This window comes from Neoarius graeffei, chromosome 21, assembly GCF_027579695.1.
Source record: "Neoarius graeffei isolate fNeoGra1 chromosome 21, fNeoGra1.pri, whole genome shotgun sequence".
Classification (NCBI taxonomy): domain Eukaryota; kingdom Metazoa; phylum Chordata; class Actinopteri; order Siluriformes; family Ariidae; genus Neoarius; species Neoarius graeffei.
The window spans coordinates 58,656,726-58,668,817 of record NC_083589.1 but is presented as its reverse complement, the minus strand read 5'-3'; the positions used below and the strand labels follow the sequence as shown (position 1 = coordinate 58,668,817).

Sequence of the window (12,092 nt, the reverse complement as noted above, 5' to 3'; positions counted from 1 at the left end):
TTAAAGAGTATAAAAGTATGAAAATACTGCAAATACTGATGCAAATACTGCCCATTGTGTAGTTATGATTGTCTTTAGGCTTGCCATCCTTCCACTTGCAAGTGGTAAGTGACGCGCATGCCCGACATGCACTGGGATCACACACAGCGGCTCAGTCCCGAATCACTGCTCGTGCGCTTCACTCGCGCGCTCTGTGAGCTGCGCAGGGCCGGAGTGCGCACCCTCCAGAGGGCACTCGCTGTTCAGGGCGGAGTGATTTGGAGCGCAGGATGCCTGCGGAGCCGAGCATATCCGTGTATTGGCGTTGCTGTGTGCACGCTAATCGTTTTAAAAACGTTAATCTGATGATCCGCTGATACGGTCTAATGTAAACCCCACCTCAGTGCATGTTACGACAGTTAAGCTCAATTTACCTGGGGGGAGGGGGCAATGTGATGCTCACTCTACCATTTAACCATCCATTTCACATTAAAGTACACGTTCATACACACTCGCGCATCAGCGTGGAACAAATTACCTCGGGAGCTTCGCAACGCAGGATCTGTAGATATTTTTCAGAAACTACTTAAGACTTATCTTTTTAAAGAGGCTTTTCATCATTAAATGTTTATATTTAGATGGTTTTAATTTATTTTCATAATTTTAAAAATAATTTTTAGTTGTGTTTTAAAGTTTTCCTTTTAAGCAATTTTGGGGTTAAATTTTGTGCAATAATGTTGTATACGTAATGCACATGTGAACATGTTTGTATGAAAACGTGCAATATAAGTAATAATAAACTTAAACTAAACCAATCAGACCTCTTACGCCGAGATGCTTGATAAATCCGGCTCCGTTTCTTGACTGATGATTGGACGGGAAAAAGGAGGAAAGCGTGGTTTCATTAATGTCCAGATGTGAAAGAAAACAGGGCTGTGAAAGTTTCTGGGAATTGTTCCTACGGCTCTGAAGAGGACACAAAATGAAGTGTTAATGGGGTTACGGGGTCAACTAGCTCTTCACCCGCCATTAACGGCTTAATGGGAGAAGTTCTCAATCTCTCCACATATCTCACCTGTGTGCTAAACCCTCATCCATTTCAGTCTCATAACCCCCCGCTATCTCCGTCTCATCTACGCTTCCTGAAAGCAGGCTCTTCACCGTCCGAAACATTCGGGCTTTTCGCTCTGTTCTGTCTGAAGCAGAGGGTAGTGAGGAGTTTATCAAGCAACTAAATTAAGAGACATGATAGAGAAAGTCAGGAACAGCAGCAAAACTGAAGGGAAAATTAATTTATTCTAGTTCAAATTCTAACGTCAAACTAATTACAATTATTCTATCTACACTGACTGGATATGAGAAATCGCGCGCTCTGATTGGCTACACTACGGCTACGCAATCAGCTCATATGCCGTGAGTAGAGAAAAACAAAATGCCGGCGCGCATCAAGTCAGATATATCACTTGGTCATCAAGTATTCAAAAGAAACAGAAATAGCTAAAAGAATATAGTCCCCTCCCCCAAACATCTCCTGTTCTACACTCCAGCCCAGTCGGTGGCGGTAATGAACCTTTAATTTGGTTTGCCAACTGGCAGAAAACCCTAAAGAAGAACCCCACCACCACCACCACCAAAAAGGCAACAAAATATGGAATAAAAGTATTTCATGGTAAGAACATATATAAATTTTTTTAATTTTCAAGAATTATCATCGCCGCTTTTTCACAAATTGCTCCTCTCATTTCGCCGGTTTGTTTACATTCTAAGTGGAAATGATTTTGTCAGACTTGTGTAAAGTTTTTATTTATTGAATTTGCAAAAACAAAACTATGATGTTTCTCAAAATCCAGTGAATGTGGATAGAATAAAACAGTTATTCCACTCAATCTCGTCGTACATGGATTATAGACAACTCGGTGCTACGCGCCTCGTCAGCTATCAGCTCGCGTACGACTCGATTTCATGGAATTATTGAGCACACTTTTACTCTTTAAATCAAATATAACCACGATCGCCAAATCAGGGATGATTGTCAAGCTGTGGGTAATAAATAATTTTTCAGTTTTATATTTTAACAGGTGGAAAAAGAAAACGGGACAAAACAAGAAAATAAAATTGAAATGAACAGGCTGAGGAAAGGAAAAAAGAAAAAGCAAGCTGGTTGTGAGGAGGCCAAATGAATGAATGTCGGGTGCCAAGCACATGCACGAGTCTGCACATACTCGCACTAATCAGTACAAAGTTCTTGACATTTACATAAACACTTGTTCTGTTTGAGAGCAGAAAACGAGCTGATATATCTTTATTTAAATTTCTTAAAGCAATAAAGATATGAGCCAATTTATCAACTTTCATTCCTGAACAGAACAAGTGTTTATATAAACGTCAAGAACTTTGCTCTCGTATACTTTGTTTTGACTTTCTAATCTTTTTTACACACGTTCAGATTCTGAACTTGAAAATAAAAGTGCTATATAAAACCTCCACTTCATCAAGAACCTTGTTTAGAGAGAAGAATTACAGAAAATGCAAACAGCAAAGACTGAGACTAAACATAATCCTGTATACGACACACGTCAACAGAGAATCTAAGCCCTGTCCTCCTTTTAACACCGTGTCGAGATGTTCACTGAGCTCAGACGTTAATTTGGGGTTGAGGAATTTGGAAGAAAACCAATAAGCGGTGAGGGAAGAGTCTGTAATGCGTTATCAAGGGAATCGGTCAACAAGTTCGACTTGATACTGCCTCATCGAGCACATAAAATTAAAACACAGTGCTGCTGTGTTAAACAAACTGAGCGTTGGAACAGCACCAGGATATAAAATAAATAAAAATAAAACCCAAACTCACTCGAACATAACTCACTGGGCTTGATTTTACAGGGGTGTGTTTAGGACATGAAAGTGTGTGTGTGAGATAGGTGTGTGTGTTTGGGGGGGGTTCTGGGCTTGGAGAACATTCAGCTTTAAATATCTGATCTGGTTCAGAGTTCACTCACCAGAGGAACCACATGACACATTAAAGAAACCGATCCACTGTTCCTCGAGTAAAGCTAATTCTGAGCCATGAAAAGCAATAAATTCAACTGTGGATTTAATCCGACACTATGGGGTTTTACGATATATGGGTCTGTCTCAGAAACTGGGTACTGTGGGGGTACCGCACTAAATATACTCAGTCAATAAACTATACGGTTTTGACTGGTGATGTTGGTTTTAATTTGAAATAAAATGATGAAAGAAATTATACACAGATAAAACAATCTTTAATGTGAATATTCAGAATTTGGCAAAAATTCTGCAAATTTGTGGAAAAATGGCGGTTTGATCTGGGACATGATAAACGGTTGACTACATCGCATTCCCTTAAAAAGGTTGTAGTCCACTGAAAAGTCTACAGTTATCACTAATTGTATTTTAAATTGTAACTTTATCCACCTAAGGATTGGTGCGCTCACAGAATAATCATAACCGTAATAAAACATCATGCAAAATATTTCATCACCGTCGTAACTCCATTTTCCGCAAACCCAAAACCAATACGATCGTGTGTTTTGATCTAAACGGAAAGCCTCAGGGTCGAGGTCACGACCTCACCAAGAGTAGGAACTTAAAATCACTACGCCATATAAAAACTTAGTTATAAATCTGCGATTTTGTTTTTTAAAACGAAAGCTGAAAGTTAGGTATAGAATATGTTTCTTACAGAATATGTTGCGATGGTAGCTGGTCTTGTATGAATTTCTGAGCTATAAAATGAGTCGTGGTCTATTTTTTACCGTAGCGTGTTATTTGTGTGCGGGGAAGGACACACTAACAATTTGCATGTGTAGAATGGAATTTTCCACTCCAGCAGTTAGAAGTTGATCGTGCTTCCATTTGCGGTCTCTGTTACGCGGGTGATCTGTTCGGACGTTATCACTGAAAAGGTGAGTTTTGACAGTTTTATTTTGTTTTAATCTTGCAGTATAAGGCAACAGAATGTTTCTTTTTCATCTTTACTTTCATATTTCGTAGTGTTTGCGTATTTTTGGCCAATATTTTGCAACCATGGTCAATTTAGATCGAACTTTTGATAGAATCTACGGCCAGTCACTTTGCCCCGCCCCCGCCTCGTGCGCCGTCCGGTGCGGTAGTGATGTCCCGTTGCTCGCGCGCCGCAGCAGAGTCCCGCGCGACCTTCAGCCGGTACGGTCGCTGTTCTTTTACCACCGCCGTTATTCTCATCTTTCCGGTGTGTTCTTGATTTTTCCATCGTGTCCTATTTCGCCGTATCAAATCCCCAAAATGTATCATATTATTCATATTTAAGTGAATAATCAATTCAGTCATCATAACTTGGCATTTTTAACCCAAGCAATCAAAAAGAGGAAATTTATTCAATATTTTCACTCATCTGTGAAGGAGGGGCTTTAATTCTTCATGATGGAGTTATTTTATATGGAAATCAATTTTACAAAAGCATTTGAATTGTAATCAAAAATATTTTCCACAGTGGAGGCCAGATAAAGCAAGATACTATCTTTATTCTTATTAAACATGACAAAAGAAACATTGGGTGTTAGGTAAATGAAAAAAAAAAATTTAAATTAGAAAATTTATTTTTTGACCATAATGTCCCAAATGAGAGAGCAGTTTCTGAGACGGACCCTTATACTAAATTCCTCCACTATAGCATTTTAGCTTTCATCCGATTACACACACACACACACACACACACACACACACACACACACACACACACACCACCAAGGAAATAAACCCAATATGGAGTTAGTTAGTTAATCCTCTTCGCCCCGAGCAGGGCATAAGGCCAATAACAAGCGCCTCCACTTTTGACTGTCTTTAGCAAGATGATGTGCCTCGCTCCATGATAGCTTTAACTCTGATAGCTTAGAGGTGATGGTTCTTCTCCAAGTGGTTTTGGGTCTTCCAGGTTTCCGCCTTCCAGGGGGTGTCCACATTAGGGCAACTTTGGGGATCCACTGTTGGTCCATACTTAAGACCTGCCCGAGCCATCTCATGCACCGGTGTTTGATTTCATCAACCACACTCTGGCTTCTCGTCTTTTTGTATAGCTCCTGGTTAGATATTACTGCTGGTCAGAAGATACCACAAATCCTTCTAACCCAATATGGAGGTCTGGATTATTCTTTATATGAACACAAAGGCTCAAATCTGACTGATCAGAAGGAAATCGATTCATTTTCTGTGACGCTCACAGAGCACAGACCTCCGTCAAGGACAACAATCAACTCTTCTAAAATATGCAAATCTGCACCCACATCCACTCTATATATCCAGGTACATTTCCAAAACCCTTAGAATCATGTGCCTGTGTGTGTATCCCCCTAGAGGATTACTGGTACCCGTGAATGCGGATGATGGCATGGAGTTACCGTGTTTCTACACTGGCTATGTTTTATTACTGTTGATTGCCCTCTACTGGATTTTAAGATGTATGGCATTGTTAAGAGCAGATCTGCCAAGTCTAAACACCGTATCTCATGACGATGGTGAAAAAGAAACCAAATTCATGGATCCGCCCTGTAAATTGGATCCACTCTAAAAAATGTAATGGTTTCTTCCTTGAGCCATGCTACGTACACCCTTCCACCAAGTTTCATGGAAATCAGATCAGACAAACAAACCACACCTAAAACAACCTCCTTAAGCAGAGATAAAACCCCCAAGGGTTACATTAAATGTTCTCATAGTAATGCGTTCTCATTTCAGTAGCAAGAACCTGCACGTGGACGCTCAACGTCTGTGTTCTGTCAGAAGACTATTCAACGTTTATGGAAAGAGTCTCCAGTGTCAGCATTTTGTAACCGTCGGTTTTACAGCATGGTACAATCTTTTCAGTAACATGATGTGTATGGTCATAGTATTAATGATGTGATTAAACAACACTGTAACTATAATTGGATTAAACAAACAGCGTCCATCTTTAATTATTAAAAATTGCAAAATCACTGGCCGGTTGTTGTGGTATAAAAGGAATAAGACTTCAGGACATATTATTAGAAAATAATCAACTTTAGGGTTGCAACAGTTACTCTGCATTGCATCGTTGATTATTTTTCCTAAAACAGCATGCCCCCATATGTATTATTCCTTACACGTGTGTGTCTGATGTAAGATTATGTATACGTCTTGATCAGAGTCCAGACCTTTGCATTCCCATGCATCTGAAGAGAGGCGGCATATTTTGCCACACACACACACAGCAATCAAACAGAAAAATATGATTAACACAAATTATTAGGGCACACAAACATGGAAATATTTTCACCTCGGCACGCACGCACTCACATACATACATGGAGGTCTACACACCATTTAGTGCATACCCTCTTGCCCTCAAAGGAGCTTGGCACTCATCAACTCCTCTTTCCTGGGGCTGACAGGCCGACCTTAATTAACGCTGATAGCAGCAGACCAGCGCATCTCTGCATCTCCCAAACACACCACACACTTCTGCTATCTCCAGCAGCCCAGCCTCTCATGGGAACAATTACACACAGGCGCACACACACCAGTGTTGCACAGATCACATCACCAGAATGTGTGTGTGAAAGAGAGAGTCACTATGTAATTCTTGCTACCTCTTGCGTCTTGTGCCATGTACAAAATAAACCGTAATGGGTTTGCATTTTATTTCAACCATCTTTCAAGAGACTCTTACAAAACCTTTATCACGGATATATCTGTTCACGGCATCAGAAAAATTCAAAGCTGCGTTTAAACAGCAAACGTGTCAAAATCTAATCCTGGAGAGAATTATATAGCAACGGACCAGGACAAGCCCTGGTATAATTCCTGTAATATTACAGAGAGGGTTCTTGTGTGAACACTAAAGACAATAACATACTCTGTCTCATACTGTTTGACTACTGTGCAAATCGCTTTAGAGGTGGAAAGTCCAAAAAAAAAAAAAAGGGTGGGGTGGGAAGACTCAGAAATAAATGAAATTCAGGAATTCAAGCGGAAATTTCCTTACTTTTTTTTAAGCAGATACAAAAAAAAAAAAAATCAGCTTGGGATGCATTCTTTATGTACGCGTTAGCAGAATACGAAAAGGAAAGGAAAATGCATGATGAAAAAACAAACAAACAAGTGTTTGACTTAAATAATAAATAAAAGGCGACAAAACTACACAAAAAAACCCACTGGACTAAAATCTGAATACAAGACAGCTTAATTCTTAAGGCATTTAAGTTTTAATATCCACAGAAAATGTAAAAAAAAAAAATATATATATATATATATATATATATATATATATATATATATATATATATATTATACACTACCATTCAAAAGTTTGGGGTCACTTTGAAATGTCCTTATTTTTGAAAGAAAAGCACTGTTCTTTTCAATGAAGATCACTTTAAACTAATCAGAAATCCACTCTATACATTGCTAATGTGCTAAATGACTATTCTAGCTGCAAATGTCTGGTTTTTGGTGCAATATCTCCATAGGTGTATAGAGGCCCATTTCCAGCAACTCTCACTCCAGTGTTCTAATGGTACAATGTGTTTGCTCATTGCCTCAGAAGGCTAATGGATGATTAGAAAACCCTTGGACAATCATGTTAGCACAGCTGAAAACAGTTGAGCTCTTTAGAGAAGCTATAAAACTGACCTTCCTTTGAGCAGATTGAGTTTCTGGAGCATCACATTTGTGGGGTCGATTAAATGCTCAAAATGGCCAGAAAAATGTCTCGACTATATTTTCTATTCATTTTACAACTTATGGTGGTAAATAAAAGTGTGACTTTTCATGGAAAACACAAAATTGTCTGGGTGACCCCACACTTTTGACCGGCAGTGTATATGACAAGTTTTTAAATCAAATGCTAAGATAACTACACTCCGGCGTGACCAAACTGTCATTCCACAATCAACACAAAGTGTGAACTGCTAAAGCTATGCTGATAAAATCCCAGGTTTTATATTTAAAAACTCATGTGGCTCTGTGTTGGTCACAACACATAGTTCCAGGAGTGTTGCACCCACAAAGCCACAGCAAAAATAAAAGGAAGAGCGTAGGAAGAGAAGCAGTTGAGTGACGAACGCTTCAGATGCGCTAGACAGAGCTTGACCACAGACGCACACCATAGACACGCGCCATTAGTGTTCACTGGAGCCCTCGGAAGTGCTTGTTCCTATGGCAACGCATTGTGTGAAAAACAGCTGGGTCTTCCACCAAAAACACAAGAGGGAGACGGTGAGGGTGAGACACCAAAGTACCTTGTTGGGAAATAAAGCTCATGAAGCAGATCCACCTGTGGAAACCATTACTGAAACAGATGGAGAGGAAAGATGCGTCCGATCTTGGGGAATGGGAGACATGAGGCTAAGGAAAACATGGAAGGAGAACATGGAAGCTTCACCATGGGACCCCAAACAAAGGATTAAACATGTCAGTGAGACATACGGTCCTTAAGCCAGCCTCCCAACGCTGTTGGCAAAAACGCAGCAGCTTAGCGGGATATGCAACTTATGGCTTATGACATAACTACAATGCGGGTTATTGAGATGTTTTTTTTTTGCTACAGCTGGTTGGCTTAAGAATTTCCCTTGTAAATAACATGTCAAGGACAAACACGATAATTTATAAAGAATGGTGACTTTCTGCTGAAATACCACTGCTGTGTTAAATTAAAGACAGTTCAAATTGCACAAGTTCAATGGTAGTTAAGTACGTAATTGTAGACTGCGATCTGTGTTCAATAATTAGCTGCTGGAGCATGCATATGATATGACTTCAGTCCACATGTTCCTTCAGCATTCCACTGCACGAGCGAGTCTGCACCCAGCAGGGGAGTGGGGACTGCTTTTGAAAGAATCTTGTTTGAGTGGTTGTGTGTATATTTATTAAAAAAAAGTAATTCTTCAGAACACTAAAAATAACCTGCCATAGAAAGAACCATGTCCAGCCACTTTGAACTGATCTCAGATTCAGACACACTGCTCACAGATAAACTATTAGCTGTCCACAAGAGAAACTTGAAAGTTGCAATCTGATTGGATATTCATCCAAGGTCAAGGTCGAGGCTTTTTTATTGTCATTTCAACCATATGCAGTTGGTACAGTACACAGTTAAAATGAAAACGTTTCTCCAGGACTATCCTAGAGTATTCTTGGACTAGTCATGGGAAAAGCTTGGCTCCTCAGTAGTAGGAAGGACTGATCAAACTGTCTACTTGAGCGGAAAGGATAGGTCAAACTTTCTGCAGGAGCAGAAGGAATTGGTCAAGGGTTCTGTAATGGAGTGGAAAGGATTGGTCAAACTTTCCGCAGGAGCGGAAAGGATTGGTCAAACTTTCCGCAGGAGCAGAAGGAATTAGTCAAACTTTTCGCAGGAGCAGAAGGGATCGGTCAAGGGTTCTGTAATGAGCGGAAGGGATTGGTCAAGGGTTCTGTAATGAGCGGAAGGGATTGGTCAAACTTTCCGCAGAAGCGATTGGTCAAGGGTTCTGTAATGAGCGGAAGGGATCGGTCAAGGGTTCTGTAATGAGTGGAAGGGATCGGTCAAGGGTTCTGTAATGAGTGGAAGGGATCGTTCAAAATTTCCACAGGAGCGGAAGGGATCGGTCAAGGGTTCTGTAATGGACTGGAAAGGATTGGTCAAACTTTCCGCAGGAGAAGAAGGGATCGGTCAAGGGTGCTGTAATGAGCGGAAGGGATCGGTCAAGGGTGCTGTAATGAGCGGAAGGGATCGGTCAAGGGTGCTGTAATGAGCGGAAGGGATCGGTCAAGGGTGCTGTAATGAGCGGAAGGGATCGGTCAAGGGTGCTGTAATGAGCGGAAGGGATCGGTCAAGGGTGCTGTAATGAGCGGAAGGGATCGGTCAAGGGTGCTGTAATGAGCGGAAGGGATCGGTCAAGGGTGCTGTAATGAGCGGAAGGGATCGGTCAAGGGTTCTGTAATGAGCGGAAGGGATCGGTCAAGGGTTCTGTAATGAGCGGAAGGGATCGGTCAAGGGTTCTGTAATGAGCGGAAGGGATCGGTCAAAGGTTCTGTAATGAGCGGAAGGGATCGGTCAAACTTTCCGCAGGAGAGGAAGGGATTGGTCAAGGGTTCTGTAATGGACTGGAAAGGATTGGTCAAACTTTCCGCAGGAGAAGAAGGGCTTGGGCAAGGGTTCTGTAATGAGAGGAAGGGATTGGTCAAACTTCCTGCAGGAGTGGAAGGGATTGGTCAAGGATTCTGTAATGAGTGGAAGGGACTTGTCAAACTTTCTGCAGAAGTGTGGATTGGTCAAACTCCCTGTAAGAGCAGATGAGATTGGTCAAACTTTCTGCAGTAGCAGACCAGATGGTCAAACATTTTTGGCCATGAGAACTCAAGGACCAAGTTAGACTGGGACTTAACCCCCCCCAGCCTATACTCACTGTATTGAAATAAGTTCAAGCATCCTGTCTTTCATTTTATTTCTGAACAGTCAGGAAATGAAATATTCTCTTGCATTTGCCAATGAGCTACGGGAAGAGTCTATGGCTGGTTGTTCACATGGGTTTTCCTATGATTCTTGGCCATATTACATGAAAAAATTACCACATTATCTACTGGCAGCTACGGTCCTTCTTCTGCCTTTGTAAGTCTGAAGTGGAGATCAGATGGACCAGTTGGATATCAAAGATTTTGACCCCTAACAGTGGTTAGAGTCGGGGCATCCTCTGTGACCAGATTGTTCCCAGCTGATGACGACGGCCACTGATTAGGGTGAAAAAATATTCGGAGACTTCTCACTTACACAGCTATACTTGGTTCTGTTGAGTAGGCCACCTCTCTTTAATCACTCCTGTCTTTTGAGGAATGGAGAAAATTTAGCAGGCGTGAATGGTGAAGAAGGCAAATGCCAAGTTGCTGATTTTCAGAGCTCAAAGGCAAACTCTACTGAGAGACTGACTTGTCATTGGGAAGCCAATGTATAAAGGTGAAGACACTACTGAGGCATGATGTCCATAGACTCTCCAAGTCCGCTTGTCTTTGTGGCCTTGGCTGAGTATTATCATGTCTGCCATAAAACATCATGCAACAGAATGTCTAGATATAGACTACAGAGGCCCCATTCCATTCCAAAGACACTGATATACCCTCTGAGTACGAGTGAGTGTAGGACAGATGGCAATTCCCATCCCAGTGTAAATCAGGAAAACTGGCATGCAGCACATTTCAAGAAAAGCTTAATAAAGACAGACTGATCTTGGCTCCTTTTTATGACACTGCAAAAACCATTCCCATGATGGTAACCAGGCTGGCACAATCTGCAAGGAATCTGGGATTGATGTGGTCACCTTTATTCCACACGTACTGTTCTGGGTGTAACCTTTTCTTCTGCTCGTGGTGATAAGATCCTGAAGACCAACTCATGCTCATGTGGATCACATTTAAGGGCTGGTTAGATCAGTGAGTGGATAGACGAATAGGTGGTTTCGTAAACAGATACCAGAGCGTGCGCGTGTGTGGGGGGAGTAAGGATACCACAGACCAAAATGAAATGCCCTCAGGCACCACCGGCCACAGCCTAGTTTCCACCAGCCCACCACACAGAATGCTATAAACCAAACACAGATGCCCTTCATTAAACCCACAGCTACCAGACCTGGAAAGCCAGAGGTGCATATCCACACCAGTGATGCAGCTCGAACATTTCCAAGTGATGAGCTGAGCCTAGTTTAAGGCTTCATAAAGGAACCTGCTGTTTTCCTCATTGGACCAGCGTTATTTATGACTGCATTGGAGGGATCCTACACAGACCTGAGTTTAGCCCTCTCAGTCTTTTACTGCTCTTTTTTATGACCGTCTCTCTTCCCCCCTGCCAGAGATGGCAGTATTTCAGACACTTTGTTAAGAGAGAGAGGGCCTACATATGACTTGAGCACATCTGTGAATGACATTCAACTCCCCATCCGTCCTCATCCCCCAACCCTGACCATTGTTAAACCGTCCGTCATAAATGCACAGATAAGTTCCACAACATATTTTAATAAAATATTACATGGTACATAAAACCAAACACGCATGGCAGTTTTATCCACAGAATGTCGTAAAACAGGGAGATAAAGCAGTTAATCTTTCCCCATGTTCGTCGCAGG

The 12,092-nt window shown here is 41.4% G+C and overlaps 1 protein-coding gene across 1 annotated transcript in view; it reads right to left on the bottom strand.

Moving 5' to 3' along the window:
• The window catches only part of erc1b (ELKS/RAB6-interacting/CAST family member 1b), a 395,220-nt gene that overhangs the window by 108,734 nt on the left and 274,394 nt on the right, over positions 1–12,092 (bottom strand). The gene's annotated exons all lie outside the window — the stretch shown is intronic.